Genomic DNA, 18,210 nt, shown 5'->3' on the forward strand with positions numbered 1-18,210 from the left:
AATTTCATTTTGTTGTATCGGATTGACAAATGATGGAAAGATGAAGCTGTGTTCAGTGCGATCATGAAGGCTTGTCATGAGTGACTCCGATGAGATTTGGTCGTAGGTTTCATGTGTTATTTCATCCATTGTGTCGCCTTCTAGGGATGCATCTGAGATTTCCTCTATAGAGAGGTCTGAGATTTCTTCTTGGTTATTAGTTATTGGTTGTTCATGTTCTAAAGGATATTCATAAATTATTATGAAGCTTGCATGGCTTGTTGGTTGGCTTGGTGGCAGTAAGTTGTCTAGTAATTGGTCTTCATGGGTAGATAAATTAGGTAGTTCTTCATCAATAGATGGTTCAGCTGGTGGCCTTCGTGGCACTTGAGGCTGAGTCCGGATTTTAGGGTTTTGGTTTTCCTGGTTTTCGGTGGTTGGTTTCATGGTTCTTAGGAATGCTCTTGAGCCCGTTTGTCATTTTTTGTTGGTTTTGGATTGTGTAGGTTTTGGGTCCTTTGAGTTTTTTTCTTTTGTGAAGATCTGGTATGCCTCAGTGGGGTTCTTATTTGATTGTTTAGGTTCTATAGCATCCGATTTTGAAGTGGTGATGTTTCCGGCTGTTTCATTCAGCACGTGATGTTCATGGGTCGAGGTAGCGGCAATTGGTTGTTGGAGTAGATTGTCGGAAGGGAAGGTTGGTATTCCTTCTTGAGTAGGTATGTTGGGTTGCGGGACTAATTGCTGTTGATGGTGTGCTTTAAGCAACTGTAAGAGCTCTGTTGTTAGCTTTGTTTTCTCTTGACGATCCCCTCTCGCTATTTCGGCTAATCTTTGTTGCCAACAATGTGATTCTTCCGCTTCAACAGTCAAGCAGGATTCGAGTGACGAGACAAAGTTCTCCATGTATATTTGTTTCGAGTGTATCAGAGCCAAGAGAGTTGCTTCTTCTTTTATGCTGTCTTTCATACTTTCATGTAGTTTGAGGAAGGGAATCATCGCTTGAGAAAGTTTTGCTATGAGCATGTTTTGTAAATCTATCATCGTTGTCGGAATTCTCGGGTTGTTGTTTTCTTCAGGGTGATCATCTTTTGGTGTGGTATTGGTGTTTTTGTCTTGTAGAGTGATCGGTTTTAAGTTCTTTGTTGTAGGATCTGGCGTATAGTAGGAGTCGTCTGAATCGTAATTTCAGCGTGTTGGGATGGTTTGTTTGTCAATATAGTCGGATTGAGGTTCTGTTTTCACAGGTACATTTTGGGTATCGTGTGTGATACACGGAGTCGATGTTAGTTGGAGTTGTTGTATTTTTGGTCGGATGCCAAAAATGTCCTTTCTTTTTTCAATGCTTGTCATTATTGACTCAATTTCAGTAATGTCCATTGATAATCTTGCTGCTTTGGTTTTTATTTTGATACCAGCAGCGTCTGAAGGTTGTGCGAGTTTGATGGAGTTGTGAGTTTGTAGCCATGCCAATTTTGCTAGCCTTGCTTTTTCTTTCTTTGTTTGTTGGGATGACGTCCATGGTGGTTTTTGAGGATGTAGGTCGTCTCTGAGTTCACTTGGTTGGTGTATTGGGGTGTCTTTGCCAGGAATGTGGTTTGGTTGGCCTTTTGTTGTCGAATTGTTGGTGGTTTCTTGTGTTACGGGGCAAGGTGTGGAGAGTAGAGTGTTTCTTTGATCACTTGTCGATTGAACTTCTTTTTTCGCTGTCTTGTTGTTGCCGCTAGAGCAGTTCAGGTTGTTATTTGGAGGTTCAATGTGATCAGATGTCGTTGTTCTGGGTTCCTGAGTGCTGAGTGTAGGTATTGATGTTGTGTCTTGTGTTTTGTTACACTGAGGACTGATCTTTGCAGGTCGATAGTTTTCAGTAGATTGGGCGAGAATATCAATTTCCTGGTTGCTGTGGGGTGACACAGGAGTGTAAATGATTGGAGATGATGAGTCTTCCTGTTGATTTACAGTACAAGGATTGTGAATTTGTGCTTTGATTTGAGCAAGTATTAGTTCTTTAGCAGGTTGGTTCTCAAATTCAGATTGAATGTTTTCGTGGAGTGTAGTGCGAGATAGGCTTCTCGTTTAGCTTTGGAGTTCTTTGATAAGGTTTTTTGGTTTCCTTTGGGATTTGGTGCTCTTTGAAAAGATTGTTCGATGGTTAGTTGTGGGGAGTCTTGACCAGCTGAGCCAACAGTGACAAGTTTATTTCTTTGTCTAGTCTTTGGCCGTTGGATGCTTTGTTGTTTAGTGATTCGATTTGTAGACATTCTTTGTGGATTGGTGTGTTTCCTGTTAGGATCCAAGGGACGAGCCCTTTCAGTCTCCTAGCAGTACTTAAGGGTAAGTTGTGCTTGGTATTGTGTTCAGGATCCAAGGGTCATGCCCTTTCAGTCTCCTGAGCGGTGATAAATCCAAGTCTCTAATATGACTAGAACATTGATTGATGTGTCTTCCTTGTTGAGATCTGGAGGACTAGTCTTTCCGGTGTCTTGTTGATGTTGAGTTTTCTGTTGCGGTGGATGTGTGGCATAGGATCCAAGGGACGGGCCCTTTCGGTCTCCTGTAGGGAGCCAGCACAGATCTCCTCTATGTTGCTGGCGCTGGTGTCTGCCAGAGGAGTCGGGTATGCTGTTAGACTTCTTTGTTAGGATCCAAGGATCAAGTCCTTTCGGTCTCCCAGTCCGGGGATGTTTTGTTGATTTATGCCTGTTTTGCAGAGATAGATGCAGCGAGCCAAAGATGGTGGGGGACAAAAGATATGCTTCTTGATTCCGTTGTGGGTTGATATCTTTTAGGCTTGTTTTTAACTTTGTTTTGTGCTGTGGAGGGATCTGTGGTTAGAAAGTGTAGGTCATTCTGTACGTTATTTTCTTCACAGGTTGTATGGATTCCTGTAGGTGTGATGGTGAGGAGAAAGCAGGATTAAGAAGAGAGTTCCTTTGGTGTCGTGATAGGAGTCCAGTAATTTTCTTCACAGGTTGTATGGATTCCTGTAGATATGGTGGTAGGGAAAAGGCAGGATTTGAGAGAAGAGTTCCTTTGGTGTCTTAATGGAAGTCCAATGAGAGTGTGTCAGTGAGCAGCGCTGCAATGCGACTCCTGTGTCGTTTCTCAGATGTCGGTGTGGTGTGGCTACTGGTCGCTCGTGCCACGACTGAAGTGTGTACCTGCTCAGCATCTTTCAAGCTATTCAGGACTCTGCAGGAGACCACAGGCTGTTCATGCAGTTTCCTCGTGGTCTGTAATTGGCTGGCAGGCTGAAGGGGGGCGCTGTGCTGGTCTCGAGATCCTAGGTCTCGTAGGTATCCTGGCAGTGGTGACATCGGGGGTTGCGGGATCCTCTAGGAAGTGAACGAGCCGTTCTGCAAGGAAAGGGCTGCCTGCTGGCGTATGTGCTTCTATGCGAGTGCCCTGGCGTGGGGAGCTGCTGACCTCTTTCAGGGGCGAGAAAGCTTCCGTGAGATCCAGTGACTCTCGCTGGTGTCTCGGGGGCGACGATGCCGCGACCTACAGGCTGGTCCAAGGAGCGAGGGAGGCGCCGTCGGAGGCTCGCGTTGCTGGAAGTATGTAGTCTGGTCTGCAGGCACCCCAAGGAGAATCGCTGCCTCTCTTGGGGATGAGGAGGCCGGCGCGGGGAGACCCATGTTGAGCCGGTGTCGTGGGAGTCGTGGGAGAGCAGGCGGGTTGGAGCCCGCAGAGCCCGAAGACCCAAAGACTCTGCGACCGACTCTGCGGCCGCTCCACAGTATTCTGGGGATTTTAAGTTCTTAGGTAGTTGCAGTAGAAAGAGGACTGTAGGCAGTCCAATGAATGCAGTCAGCAGCAGCAGTCAAAAAAAGTGAACCTTCTCTAGTGCAGACCCAAAGACTCTGCGACCGATGTTATAAATGATAAGTCATTTATAAAATGCCTGTACACATGTGTTTCTAGACGTGACAAGACAAAGAAGGGGGAAACAGAAGAAGGACAAAACAACAATCTTACTAGGACTTGTGCCAAGCACATCGAGCAAGTACGGGGAAAAGGGAGGGATGAAGTGCCACGGGGGAGGGAGAAGTGCAGGTAATTAAATAAGTGCTGCCGGACGGTGGCTCATTAAAGCAGAGAGAAGGGACTGTAGAGCTGCAGATACAGACCCTTAAGTGTTGGGGGAGCCTGGAGGCTGTGCGAGGGCAACTGGGCTCGAGTTCAGTGGGTGGACAGGTGATCAGTGCACGGAGCAGTCAGCCACATCAGCAGGGAGGAAGAAGAGAGAAAGCAGAAGGGAAAAAAAAATCTTGAGTTGCTTCCGGAACCAGAAGTGGTTCTGCTCAAGTTTGAGAGAGGCAGGGAGGCTGTTCCATTGGGAGGCCCCAGCTGAGGAAAGAAATCTGCCCACCAATCTCTGCTTGGAGAAGCGCCTGACCCTCACAGAGTTGGAGGTGGATGAGCGGAGAGTGCGAGAAGGAAGATGTTTGGGAAGAGAGAGTTGGAGTTAGTTCCAGGTCCCAGAATGCCTTGTGGACGATGAAAAGGATTTTGCATTTTATCCTTGCAGCCACCGGAAGCCAGTGGAGAGATTTCAGAGTTGGAGAGATACAATTCCTGGGCTTGAGGCCAAGCACAAGTCTTGCAGTCCTGTTCTGAATACGTTGTGAAGGTCGAAGAGTAGAGACAGGCAGATTTAGAAAGAGGCAGTTGCAATAGTCCATCTTACAGAGGACCAGGGCTGTGGAGACAGTGAGCCTCTGGGGGAAACTGAGAAAAGGCAGAATACCTTTGAGAAGGTGCAATTGATAGTGTGACTACTTAGAGTTGTCAGAGATGTGAGAAGAGAAGGAGAGGGTGGAGTCGAAGAGGACACCAAGGTTCTTAGCCTCACAGGAAGGAGTAGGAAGAGGGCTCAGGGTGGTCGGCCAGAGAGTGAGAGGCAAGGAGGGAGCAGGTGTCCCATTGAGGAGGATCTCAGTCTTACTGGAATTAAGCCAGAGTTCATTGGCGGAACACCATTCCTGAATTTTGGCCAGACAGTCTGGTGTGAGAGAAGGACCAGAGGTGGCTAAGGGCAGCCTGAAGGAGAGCTGGGTGTCAGCCACATAACACTGAAAGTTGGAGCAGAATATAGTGATACAGACGCAAGAGGTGTAAGGTAGTGGTTGAAAAGCCAGGGAGAAATCTTAGGCCGCTGAGGAACACCACAAGTAGAGCGAGAGATAAAAGAGAGGAAAGACCCCAGTTGGACCTGGGATGGTCAGTCAGTAAGAAAGGAGGTCCATCAGGCCAGGCCATTGCCTGACCAGTGATACCCAGGTTGTCACAGAGACGATTGAGCAGGATGGTGTGGTTGACCATGTCAAAAGCAGAGGAAAGATCAGGGAGATTGAGGACAGAAGGAAGATTAGCATCAAGATTAGATAGCAAGTCTTCATGGGTTTTCAGGCGAGCAGTTTACGTGCTTCTGGCAGTGCTGAAGCCAGACTGGTGGTTGTGGAGACAAACAACAGATTCAGTATGCCTATTAAGTTGGGAGATGGCCAGATATTCCAGGAGTTTGCCCATGAAAAGAGCAATAGTTAGCTGGAGAGGAAGGATCGACAGAAGGCTTCTTTAGAAGAGGGTGCACAAGGGAGTGCTTTAGAGGGCAAGGGAAGGTTCCAATAGCAAATGAGTGATTAAAGAAATTGGCCAAGACTGGATCAAGGCTGTCAATGTGGTCATTGATGGTTGTAGATGGATAGGGGAGAACCTGCTTTGATGAAATTTTCATAGATTGGACTTGCCTGGAAACATTGTCAGGTGTGAACAGGGAAAGGAGGAGAAAGTAGGAGGAGAAACTTTCTAAGACGGGCCAGGGGTTGTAGAGGTGGAGGAAGAGGAGGTAGAGGAAGAGAGAGTGGATGTCCTTAGATTTAGTGGTGAAATGAGAAGCCAGTGCTGTGCAGGGGGCCTGGGAGGAAACAGGGGAGGTAGAGACTGCAACATGATTGGCCAGCTCCTTGCAGATTTTGAAGAGTTCAGCCGAGTTGTTAGATACCGCAGAGACGTCAGCTTGAATGTAGGTTCTATTCTTGGAGAGGTCAGGGACTCTGTACTGCCTTTGCAGCAGGTTCTCCAGATACCATCCCCTTCCTTTCAGCCACCGTACACTTGCGTTTAAAGGTGGCGTGGTCGGAATCATACCAAGAGTTCAACTTGGATGTAGGCTTCAAACAGATCCTCATGACAGGGGCAAGGACGTCAAGAGTGTTAGAGATAGAGAGATGAAGGTTAGAGAGGACTGTCTCAGAGTGTGAGTCAGTCAAAGGTGTAGGAGGAGGAGAGAAAGTAGCTGCGAAATTCGCAACTGACACACGCTTCATGGGCCGAATGACCAAGAAGGTAGGTGGCAGTGCTGTGTTCGCCTTTAGCCTGAGGGGTAGAGAGAGAGGTGGGAGGAAAGGAGAAAGTGGTCGCTCCAAAAGAGAGGAGGAGGTCAGAGGAGATCAGAACATAGGGGGGTGCCTTCCAGAGTGAGTCGGCCAGAGGGAAGAATAGAGAGTGAGAGAGAATTACAGAGTTTGCAAATGAGACCAGAAGAGGGGCTAGTAACATTCAGAAGCTGTTCTTGCATCGTCGGACTTGTCTGCTTCTCTTTCTCTCACTCAGTGTCCGCTCAGTGATGCAGCAGGTCTGTGGTCTCGGCATCGTTGCTGGACTTAACAGTCCACCAAAGCTCGGTCATACCACCACCTAAGGTTTGATATCTTCATTGGAGTTCCCCTCCCTCAGTTTCTCCTGCTTTCAACTTCACTTTTGTCACATTTACACACCAGCTTTCTCCCAGGTTAGAACACTGCGAGATCTGGTCTCTCTCATATTTCACTGCAATGTATTATAACACTGGTAGGTAACCATTAGACAGCCTACACTATATGAAGTCCAACCCTATTTGGAATTGACAGTTTTCAGAGTCAGATGGACACTGGGGACAAAGAAAGGCAGAAGTAAGACAGAGAAAGGTGATTTTCATAGCAAGAAAGTAACAAAATAGGATTCAAAGGGTTCTGGGGGCTAGGTAGGCCAAAAATTCTGGCTCCAGGACCAATGTCCTAAGGCACATGAGAAGACAGTTGGATTGTCCACCCCAACGTGACATAATATGTTCAGGAAGATCGAACAGCGGCACAACAACAGCCCAGGTAAGTACCTTCTTCGGTGAAGAAGAACGATGTCACTGGCAGGTCCCCAAGGTGATACGACAACAGCTCCAGTTCAGGATCCCAGGTTTTGGTGGCTGGAGGGAGAACTTCTGGCAAAAGCAGGCTCAGTCACAGGGATGCCCAGCAGAGGATCTTTGTGGCACCAGGTTGTGGAGGATGGACACATGCTTCGTAGCAGCGATGGTTTCCACCTGAAAGGCTTTTGTCCTTTTCTCTGTCATTGACTCAGCTGAGGAGACATCTATTATTGGGATGGAATATCTGAAGGCTCAAACAGATGCCCACAATTTTTCAGCCAGAACTGTGCTTTGCAAAATGAGGCACCATAGCAGAGCCAGAGGTCCCAGGTTATTCAGAGATTATAGGCCCGGATGTTAACAGTTCATCATGCCATGGCTCATACTGTAGCTGGTCTCGAGACTGGTTAGGCCAGCCAATCCAAGGGAGGAAGTCATCCAGTCTGGATCTTCCTTGTTGCCCAGAAGAAAGGGCTGGAACAGCAGTGGTTACTCAGTCGGCTCTGGCGGTTGCTGGAGGTCGCTACAAACATCTTTCTTATTTCTTCCTCTTTGGAATGGATCTTCCAGTGGATGACTCTGAGATGTTTCTGTGCCAGGACCCTGGCCTTTTATTCAGGGACCCAGCAAATCAGCATGCATGCTACATTCACACTTTGGGTGGTAGCTGTCTTAAGCGATAGCCAGGCACCCAATCAGAACTGATCCAAGCAGACATACTGGAGGAAAAATAACTGATGAGTTTTGGCATCCTCCCAGCTTCCTGTCCACCCAGACACACTGGGGTATTTGGGCAGCGCATCAAAGACAAAAAAGTGAGCAGGACTTTCCCCACCCAGGTCAGCAGAAGAAGGCCCTCTAAAGGACAAGTCATCATGAGTTGGTAAAAAATGAAGACAGCGCACCATTTTAGGTCAATGGTGGCCCAGGTGTCCCTTACTGCATTTGTGAATACAGCCTGCGATGTAAGTTCCACAAAATCAGTAGAAAATCATCCACTGCCACCAGCCACTCAGATGAACTTGTCACTGTAACTAAGAAGTGGAAACAGGGATACCTTGTATACCCTTAGCACTCCAGATAAGGTCTGGTGCGCTGATTCTACAAAATAAAAGTCAGGTAAGACAAAAAGTGTCCAACTGTACTTGGTAATGTTTTTTATCACAAGGAAAACAAAAAGGGCAGCTTGAAGAGATTCAGCAAAACTGCACAGGAAGTGTTAAGTGCTGTAACAATAAATCACAGATGGCATAAATGATATAGGAAAGCATGACTCCAAAAATAGATGACAAAAGGATAAAAAAACTAGATTGAGGTATGCCGTTAACATGAGGCGCTGGGACTAACGGTGAGTTGGAAGGGATGATATAATTCGACAAATGATACCTGGGAGATAATTGAAACAAGGGTTGCGGCGTGTTCGAGGGACTAGCAGTTACCTCAAAACTGCTAATTTGGTACAAGTGCTAACTAAAGTTTGTCACCTCTGAATCGTTGCGCAGCCCTAACATAAGTAAGCTAATACGCAGATAAACTAGATCAATGTCAAACAATAAAGCACAGTGTAACAAATTATGTGGTTCAAGAAAATAATCAGCCAGAGAGCTATTTGAAGAGGTTTTATGAATCAAAATGAAACAGAGCTGCCGACACGTGTTTTGACCATAAGCAATGGGTCTTTTTCAAGGCAAAACTGTTACAGATACGAAATCAACATTGCATAGTATCATTTGCGCATAATACATATGGTAGAAAGAACACAAGAGTTACATTTGAGCAAAGTTTGTACAAAAATGTAAACTAAACAACAACGGAAGGGATGGGGCCAGAACCCATCATGAGAAAGCAAAAAAGAAGCACATTAATGCATATGAGCGAAGAACCATGCAACAAAAAATAAAAGAAATACCATATTGGCAATATGTAATAAAAGAAGGTGTTACCTTGGAGTATCGGACATTCAATGGCCAGAGTCCAAAAATGAGGTGTCCCAAAATTGCAACCATGTAGGGGGAACAAAGCATATAAAACAAACAATCAGCTAAATACCTTTGTGTCACTCATAATACACTCTTAACACATGTTGTGCCAAATGTCATAGTGGTGTGCATGATACAAATTGTATCTCTCACAAGAGAAAGGAAAGAGTGTGATGCCAGAATCCAAACTGTCCATCCCTCAGACACCTGAAAGAGTACATGCAGTGATAGTAGATTCCATGGTTACCACATTCCCCAAAGAGTGGTAAGAGTTGATTAATATGTTTGAAAAGGCGAGTGGATTACCGTGTGGTAAATCGTCTAGATTTAACAATGCAAAGCCCGTTGCAGCGATGCAAATAAAGGCAAATTCAAGGATTGCCTATTCAACAGTAGGGTAGCATTTGTATGCTGTGTAGCGAGGAAATGCGTAATGAGAATACATTCTGTAAAGAAAACCAAAACATGCGAGTATTGTTATCAAAGAGACTGACAAAGGCGTAAATATTGTGATTCTGAACACTGCTGACTATGGGCCTTATCACGATTTTGGCGGTAACCCTTAAATCCGGTGGTAGCGCTATCACCGCCGGATTTAAGGGTCTGCCAAATCTGGACTTCGGCGGATTTCACCCTAGCACTGAGATGGGGGGAAATCCGCCGAAAATGTGCGCTATTACCGCCGGCAGGAAATCCACCGGCGGTAAGAGCGCGAAAATTCCCCATTGAGCCCAATGGGGAATGGGGCATTCCCGAATGGGTTCAATGGGGAATGGGGATTAACATTAACGCTAAACTTGTGATCCGGCGCTATTAGCACCGGGGAGTTCGGCGGTAGGGCTAATACCACCAGCGGTAATACCGCCGGCATTACCGCCAAAGTCGTGATCAGGCACTGTATCACCAGGGCCAATGAACATCTCAGTATGCCAAGCTGTTATCAGTTGTTACCGGGTAATCCCACCAAAGATACAGTCACACAACTAAAAACTCTGATACAAGACTGGCATTCACATGGGACTCTGGCAGTTGATGAAAAACTTTTTCTATTCAGACCCAATCCAGTTATCCCCACAACGTATTTTCTTCCCAAGATACACAAGGACTATATCACGTTACCTCAGGTTCGACCAATCATGAGTGGCTTAGGATGGGCCACTGAGGGACTCTCACAATGCATTGATACTGCAATAAAGGACATTATACCAACACTACCTGCTTACTTACGTGACTCCGCCCAAACACTGCAGATCCTCCATAATCTAGAATGGTGTCCAAATTTCCTTTTGGCCAGTTTTGATGTTAAAGCATTGTATACTTCAATTCAACACCACTTAGCCCTTAAAACCATTGACTGCACCTTTCGCAAACACTCAGCGTCACATAGCCAACATGTCCATATGATTAAAGACTTTTTACAATTTATGTTAGCTCACAATCAGTTTCTTTTCAACCAAAAATACTATTTGCAAACAAAAGGAGTGGCCATGGGTGCGAAATATGCCCCATCCCTGGGCAACCTTTTTATGGGCTTTTTTTTAAGAAAAAACACATATACGTTGACCACCAATTCAAGCAGAACCTTGTAGTATGGAAGCGTTATATTGATGACATCGTAGTCATTTGGAAAGGGACGCCATCCAAATGTGTAGAATTTTCTAATCATCTTAATCTTAACGATTTTGGTATCGAGTTTTCCGGACATGTGAGTTCCAAATCATTAGAATTTCTTGACCTCCAGATCAACATTGTGGATGGAATGTTACAGACACAAACCTTTCGTAAATCTACTGCAGTTAATGCCATGCTTCATGCCTCTAGCTGCCATAGGAGATCTGTCATCTCTAACATTCCTTTTGGGGAGTTTTACCATGCCCGACGTAACTGCAGTACAGACATGGCTTTTGAACAAGAATGTGTCATGATCAGCAGAGGTTCTTGGAACGAGGTTACACGAAACACTCCATCAATAAAGGGTTAGATCATATCAACCAAATGACCCAAGACTCAATCTTGGTTACTCGCAAAGAACCAAACAGTTAACAATCTGACAATGTTTAGTTTATCACTAAATATTCACAAGAAAATAACATGCTTTATCGACTATTAAACAAGCATTGGCATCTTCTGGGACTTGATTCTGATTTGCAGCCTTACATTTCCAAAACACCTAAACTTATTTTTACACGCAATAAAACTCTGCACAACCAACTTTGCCCCTCGTTCCTTCAACCAATGCCTGCTCATAAACAGTCCTTGACATGGCTTCCACCTAAACCTGTGGGTTTTTTCAAGTGCGGTTCATGCAATTTTTGCAAATTTTCTGTAAATAAAAATGTTTTTAGATGTCACTAAGGGCTCACGATCCAGATTTCTGACTTTATCAACTGCAAATCTAAATACATAGTGTATGCCATACTATGCGTATGCCGAAAGGTATATGTAAGTTCTACCATCAGAGAGCTGCGAGTATGCGTCCGTGAGCATTTTGCACACCTGAAGAGCAAAGATCCCAAATTGCCACTTGCCATGCATTGGCAGCAACATCACCAATTGGACTCAGTAAATGACCTCAAGTTTATTGGACTAATGCAAGCGCATTCTGATCCCAGAGGCGATGATTGTCAATTGCTACTACATCAGCTTGAGGCACAGACCATTGCCAAACTTCGCTGCACCAGCCTGGGGCTTAAAACAGACACAGAACTTAATATATTTCTTTAGTGTATTTTGCTAATGTTGGTTCATATCTCCTCTATTTGAAGTATTCTTTCCATCATTCAACTTTGCACCCATCTGTTGTGAGGACATTTATGAACAAATTTTCTTTTCTGTTCTCTTTGCTGGAACATCCCTACATGTGGCTTTGCGCACATTAACACTTTGTTGTTACACTTTCTCTGGAGGGAGTTGTCACTTCCCATCTGTCCATCCCGCTCCACTGTTGTTCCTGTAATCATAGTTTTGAGTCTTATTACAACCCATACATACATCTGTTTTAAATTCCCCTTTTTTAACGTGCACCTATCAACCTATGATTTGTATTTTCATGCTTTTCTCAACCTTTCATATTGCTATTTACAATATGCAGCATTTGAGAAATCTTTACTTTTTACTTTTGGGTTTTAAATATATTGAGGTCTCACATATGTCCCTGTGATGACATGATATCAAGACATTGAATAATAGCTTTAAATCATATGCAAGTGAGCCATTTGTTTTGTTGACATATTATATGTTTACATGCTTCTACAATGCAATTGGACTAATCACGCGCACGTGACCCCGTCGTACTTCTATGAATCGCGTACTTCTAACATTCCGTCTTTCCGGCAACACAGCTCCACAGGGGTTTAACCCCATTACTCGCAGGTACGAATTTACTTTTTTCTGTGTGAACGCGGCACGTTAACCAGCCCGTTCGTGTTAGATCAGTTTGCTTGCCCAGATTTTGTCATAGTGCATCTGTTTATCTGTTTATCAATTGCAGCATTCGTTTGAAAACTTCGGTTTTGGAAATGATCCAGTACATTTTAAACTTGCACGACTGATGATTTAGGTAAATCCCTTACTTTAGCTAATACACTTTATTTTGGCTACAATACTTGCCGCTTTGTGATATATATGTTTTGGTTTTCTTTACAGAATGTATTCTCATTACGCATTTATCTCTACACAGCATACAAATGCTATACTACTATTGAATAGGCAATCCTTGAATTTGCCTTTATTTGCATCACCGCGACGGGCTTCGCATTGTTCAATCTAGACGATTTACCACACGGTAATCCACTTGCCTTTTCAAACATATTATCTACTCTTACCACTATTTGGGGAATGTAGTAACCATGTAATCTTTATTTCGGAATCAAAGAGCGTGTGAGCAGTGAACTACTGTGACTGACCTTGTGTTCTAGCTGCCAGCATCCAGGCACTGCGAGCGTTGCTCTTGCCTGGCCCATACCGCTTCCTGGAGGAGGCGGAGTCAGTCGGACCACGTGTGTGCTCACGTGACTGGCAGCGTGCTGAAAACTGCGCTCGAGCCGCCTGAGCGGCGCTTTATTTCGGAATCAAAGAGCATGTGAGCAGTGAACTACAGTGACTGACCTTGTGTTTTAGCTGCCAGCATCCAGGCACTGCGAGCGTTGCTCTTGCCTGGCCCATACCGCTTCCTGGAGGAGGCGGAGTCAGTCGGACCACGTGTGTGATCACGTGACTGGCAGCGTGTTGAAAACTGCGCTCGAGCCGCCTGAGCAGTGCTTTATTTCGGAATCAAAGAGCGTGTGAGCAGTGAACTACTGTGACTGACCTTGTGTTTTAGCTGCCAGCATCCAGGCACTGCGAGCGTTGCTCTTGCCTGGCCCATACCGCTTCCTGGAGGAGGCAGAGTCAGTCGGACCACGTGTGTGATCACGTGACTGGCAGTGTGTTGAAAACTGCGCTCGAGCCGCCTGAGCGGCGCTTTATTTCGGAATCAAAGTGCGTGTGAGCAGTGAACTACTGTGACTGACCTTGTGTTTTAGCTGCCAGCATCCAGGCACTGCGAGCATTGCTCTTGCCTGGCCCATACCGCTTCCTGGAGGAGGCAGAGTCAGTCGGACCACGTGTGTGATCACGTGACTGGCAGCGTGTTGAAAACTACGCTCCACCCACCCTTGCGGCGTTAAGCCCGACTGTGAAAAGCCCACTGGCTTTTGTGCGGCTGTTTGGCGGCACATTTAGAAGGGAGACTGCTGTTGTGATTAGTCACTTTGATCCCTGAGTTAACGCTCAGGTTCATGCTGAAAGTAGTGAACCCAATGATATATTGCTAGAATATGAAGATCCTATGATTTTATCATATGCGCTGGTGAGTGAGGGCGAGGCTCTATTCTAATTGCTGACATTTTATTATAAAGTGCTAGGTGCTGTCACCTCATACTGTGCTAATTCGTATTTTATCAGATTTTGGGTGTAAATCTAGATTAAAGCTAGATTAGTCTCTATCCACCATTGTTTTTAACCATGTAATCTACTATCACTGCATCTACTCTTTCAGGTGTCGAAGGGTTGGACAGTTTGGATTCTGGCATTACACTCTTTCCTTTTTCTTGTGAGAGATACAATTTGTATTATGCACACCACTATGACATTTGGCACAACATGTGCTAAGAGTGTATTATGAGTGACACCAAGGTGTTTAGCTCATTGTTTGTTTTATATGCTTTGTTCCCCCTACATGGTTGCAATTTTGGGACACCTCATTTTTGGACTCTGGCCATTGAATGTCCGATACTCCATGGTAACACCTTATTTTATTATATACTGCAAATATGGTATTTCTTTTATGTTGTGTTGCATGGTTCTTTGCTCATATGCATTAATTTGCTTCTTGTGTGCTTTCTCCTGATTGGTTCTGGCCCCATCCCTTCCTTTGTTGTTTACATGTTTGTACAAACTTTGCTCAAATTTATCTCTTGCGTTCTTTCTACCATATGTATTATGCACAAATGAGACAAAAGGATCAAAACAGTTTCCCAAAGGTAGAGTAAAACAATGATTAAGTGTGGAAAAAGTTCTTACTCACTCAGGAGAACTGGTAAACGTCCAGGAGTCCAGCAAAAAGTGCTGCGGAACAGGTTGAGAGAATTTTACATAACATTACAATCTACCCTAATACATACCAATACATTGTAACAAATGTTATGTTATGTTATGTTATGTTATGTTATGTTATTGGGCATATGTATAGCATTGGCATAATCACAAAGTGCTGTGGGATGAATGCCCTAAGGGACTGTAGTCCAGGTCAGTGGAGACCTTAGGCTGGTAAGTAGTGCATGTGTGCACTCAATATGTGTGCAGCTGGACCGAAGTTTGTTGTGGGTAGCTGCATTCTAATGCTAGGAGTAGTGTGGAGGTTGTGTTAGACCAGTAGTATGTGTGCAGCTAAGCCACATTCTCAGGGGTAGATGCATTCTAGCGGAGGTGGTGCTTGTATCTGAGATTACGTGTGCATCTATGCTGATTTTATTTGTGGGGGATAGTGGCTTTCTAAAGATTGTTAAGCTGTGCTAGGTGGTGTATAATTATGTGTGAGCTAGGCCGAAATCAGCCATGGGGGATAGTTGCATTCTATTGTTTTTTGGTGCAGAGGAGAGAGTCCACATAACGGTAGATATGTGTGAGTATCTGTGCAGTTGGGAGAGGACTCATCTAAGTGCATCACATTTCCTACCCCCGAACCATCTAAGTGCAGAATATTCCCTACACCCGCACCCCCGAAACCATCTAAAGGCAACACATTTCTTACCCCCGAAACCAGACATTTCCTTTCCCATATTCAATTATGTCATGTGACCTCAGGGTGGGACACAAAGGTGTGCTTTTCGACTCATTTTCTAGAGAAAAATGTACTGAAAGAAAACATGTGTGGTTATCGTATAGTATTGTCGATTTCTAGTGAGCTACAGTGGTTTGAAATTAAATATCTAAAAATCAGAGAAAATAGCATTTATTTTTTATTTACACATCTATGCAACACCCAAACCCAGGGATATCACAGCGTGTGTTGCAGAGTCACAAATAGGCAAGAACTACAGGTAAAAACGAGGTAGGAGCATTAGTCTTATTTGTCGAATAGCCAGGTTATTACAGACTTTTTGAAGGAGGCCTAAGAGGGATCGTTCCTGATGTGATCCGGCGGGAGGGAGTTCCAAAGAGTGGGTGCAGTTACACAGAAACTTACTCCCCCTGCTCTCTTGTTTTGCCAGATCTGAGGGGATGCACCGGTAACTCTGTTGTTGAGGTAGGAGGGGCCTCTTTATGGATGCAGCGGTGTGCAAGGGACAGAGTTTTAAAGCCAATGCAAGCTTTGATGCGCAACCAATGGGCATCACGTCTGTTAGCCAAAATGTGATCTGATCAGCGTAGGCCATGTGCAACGCACAAGGCTTTGTCTGCAAGAGTTGTAGTTTGTCCAGGTTGGAGGCTGAAGTGCCCATGAGCAGTACATTACAATTGTCCAATTTGCTGAGGATGAGTGCTGTAGCCAGGTTGAGGCAGTTGCTGGCAGTAAGGAAATGTATGCTTAGCCAGATAAGCCTGGGAATGTAGGCTGTGGAAGATGCTAATCCATTGATGTGACTGGTCCTGTTTAGATCAACTTCCATGTAGACACTGAGGGTTTTGACATGCTTCGGGACTGTGATTGTAGAGCCATCAAAATAGAATAGGCGAAGGATGCGTCAAGATTTGTTGGTCTGTAGGGGGAGCTCACAATAAAGGAACTGAGTGTAGTTGCCACTGATCGAGATTAGTATTTGCGTGTCATCTGCAAATTGGTATAGATGATGTCTAGGGTGTCGAAGAGATCAAACAGCATTTTAGTATATGTAAAAAGGAGAGTGGGTGATAGGCAGGACCTTTGGGGAACTCCAAGGGGGGCTGGAATAGGGTAATCAGCATGATCTCCAATGAATACTCTAGAAGGGTGATCACTGAGGAATGATTTAATCCATGTTGTGGCCTCAGGGGAGAACTGGAAGTGCACTTTGAGGTGGTGGCAGAGGGTGCCATGATTAACCAAGTCAAAAGCAGCTGAGAGATAATTTAGGAGGAGGATGGCTAGATGTTGTCCATTTTGATTTTCAGGCCCTGAAGTGCTGTTTCGGTGCTGTGTTTTGGACAGAAGCCAGATTGTCTAGTTCCAAGAAGGTGGTTCTGCCTGAGGAAACATTGTACTTGAACATAGGCAATGTGGTCCAGTCCTTTAAGTAGGGCTGGGGACAGAGGTAATAGTACGATAGTAAGTGGGGATTGTCTGAGACAGGGAATGTTTGAGGAGTGCTGAGATCCAGGCAGAATTTATACTGGCAGGTATTTCATTGGAGCAGATGGAGGCATTGACAAAGTCTGTGATGATGGGTAAGAGAGTGGGGGCGCAGGACTTAACTATAATAGCTGGATACAAATCACCCTTACAGCTCAAAAGCTTCAGAGGTAAGATGGTGGCAAGGACAGACTCCTTTATGACTTGGGAGAACCTGAATGGAGCAAGAAGTGAGTGTGGGTCCATAGGTGGGTGCCTTGATTCATCAAGTGTAGACGATTTAGCAGCCAGTGAGTGTGAGTCCATAGGTGGGTGCCTTGATTCATCAAGTGTGGAGGATTTAGCAGCTAGTGTGACTTTTTTAGCACTGATTTTGGACACTAGTTACTCAATTTTGTTTGTTAGGTGGTGGTACAGCATGCTTTATCTGTGCGGGTCACGGTGTTAGTTGGGATAGAATTTTCCAAGTCTCTCAGTATGGAGAAAAGCTTTTTGATGTTGGAGGCCACATTGGAAATTCTAGAGTTGTAAAAATTATCTCTGTGTGAGACTATCGCTTTCTTATAGAGTTTGGTAGCAGAGGAGGGAATTTCCCTATTGATCGAGAGGGGTGTTTTTTCCAAAGGTGTTTGCAGGCTCTTTTGTTCCTGCAAAGACTGACAAGTTCTTCTGAAAACCAAATGTTGGCTTGTTTGTGAGGTTTTGGAGTTTTGTATGTGCTTGGCGCATTCTGGTTCACAGTATGAAGCAGTCATTGATGGCAAAAAGTAGCTATTTCTAGGGGGCTAGTGATGCTACGAGTGGCTGTGAAAGGAGCAGAGCTTGCAGAGTGGGACTAAGTAGCTCACGAGTGAGTGTGTGGGTATCTTGGACCAGAATATAGCTTGAACATGGGGATTGAGTTAATTAGGGGTTGGCGATGGCATAGTTAAATTCAGTGAGAAAATGGTCAGACCAAGGTACTGTGCTTATGGTGTAGACATCTATGGTGACATTGGCAGAGAGCACCCAGTCCAGAATGCAACCTTTGGTGTGCGTGGGCGAGGAGAACCACTGAGTGAAGTTCATGTCTCCTAGTGCTTGTGATAGGGCTCTAGTCTTGTGATCTGACGCATCCTTAAATGCAAGGTTGAGGTCACCTAGGATAATACATTTAGTGGCAGGTTTGAGGATTGGGGTGCTCAAGAGGGGGATGTCAATGTCCGTGTGGCAGTTTGGCTGGTGGTATAGGTGGATTGAGGAATGACTATTGT

The sequence above is a fragment of the Ambystoma mexicanum genome, chromosome 2q, assembly GCF_040938575.1.
Source record: "Ambystoma mexicanum isolate Mex_15411 chromosome 2q, UKY_AmexF1_1, whole genome shotgun sequence".
In the NCBI taxonomy this organism is placed as follows: Eukaryota; Metazoa; Chordata; class Amphibia; order Caudata; family Ambystomatidae; genus Ambystoma; species Ambystoma mexicanum.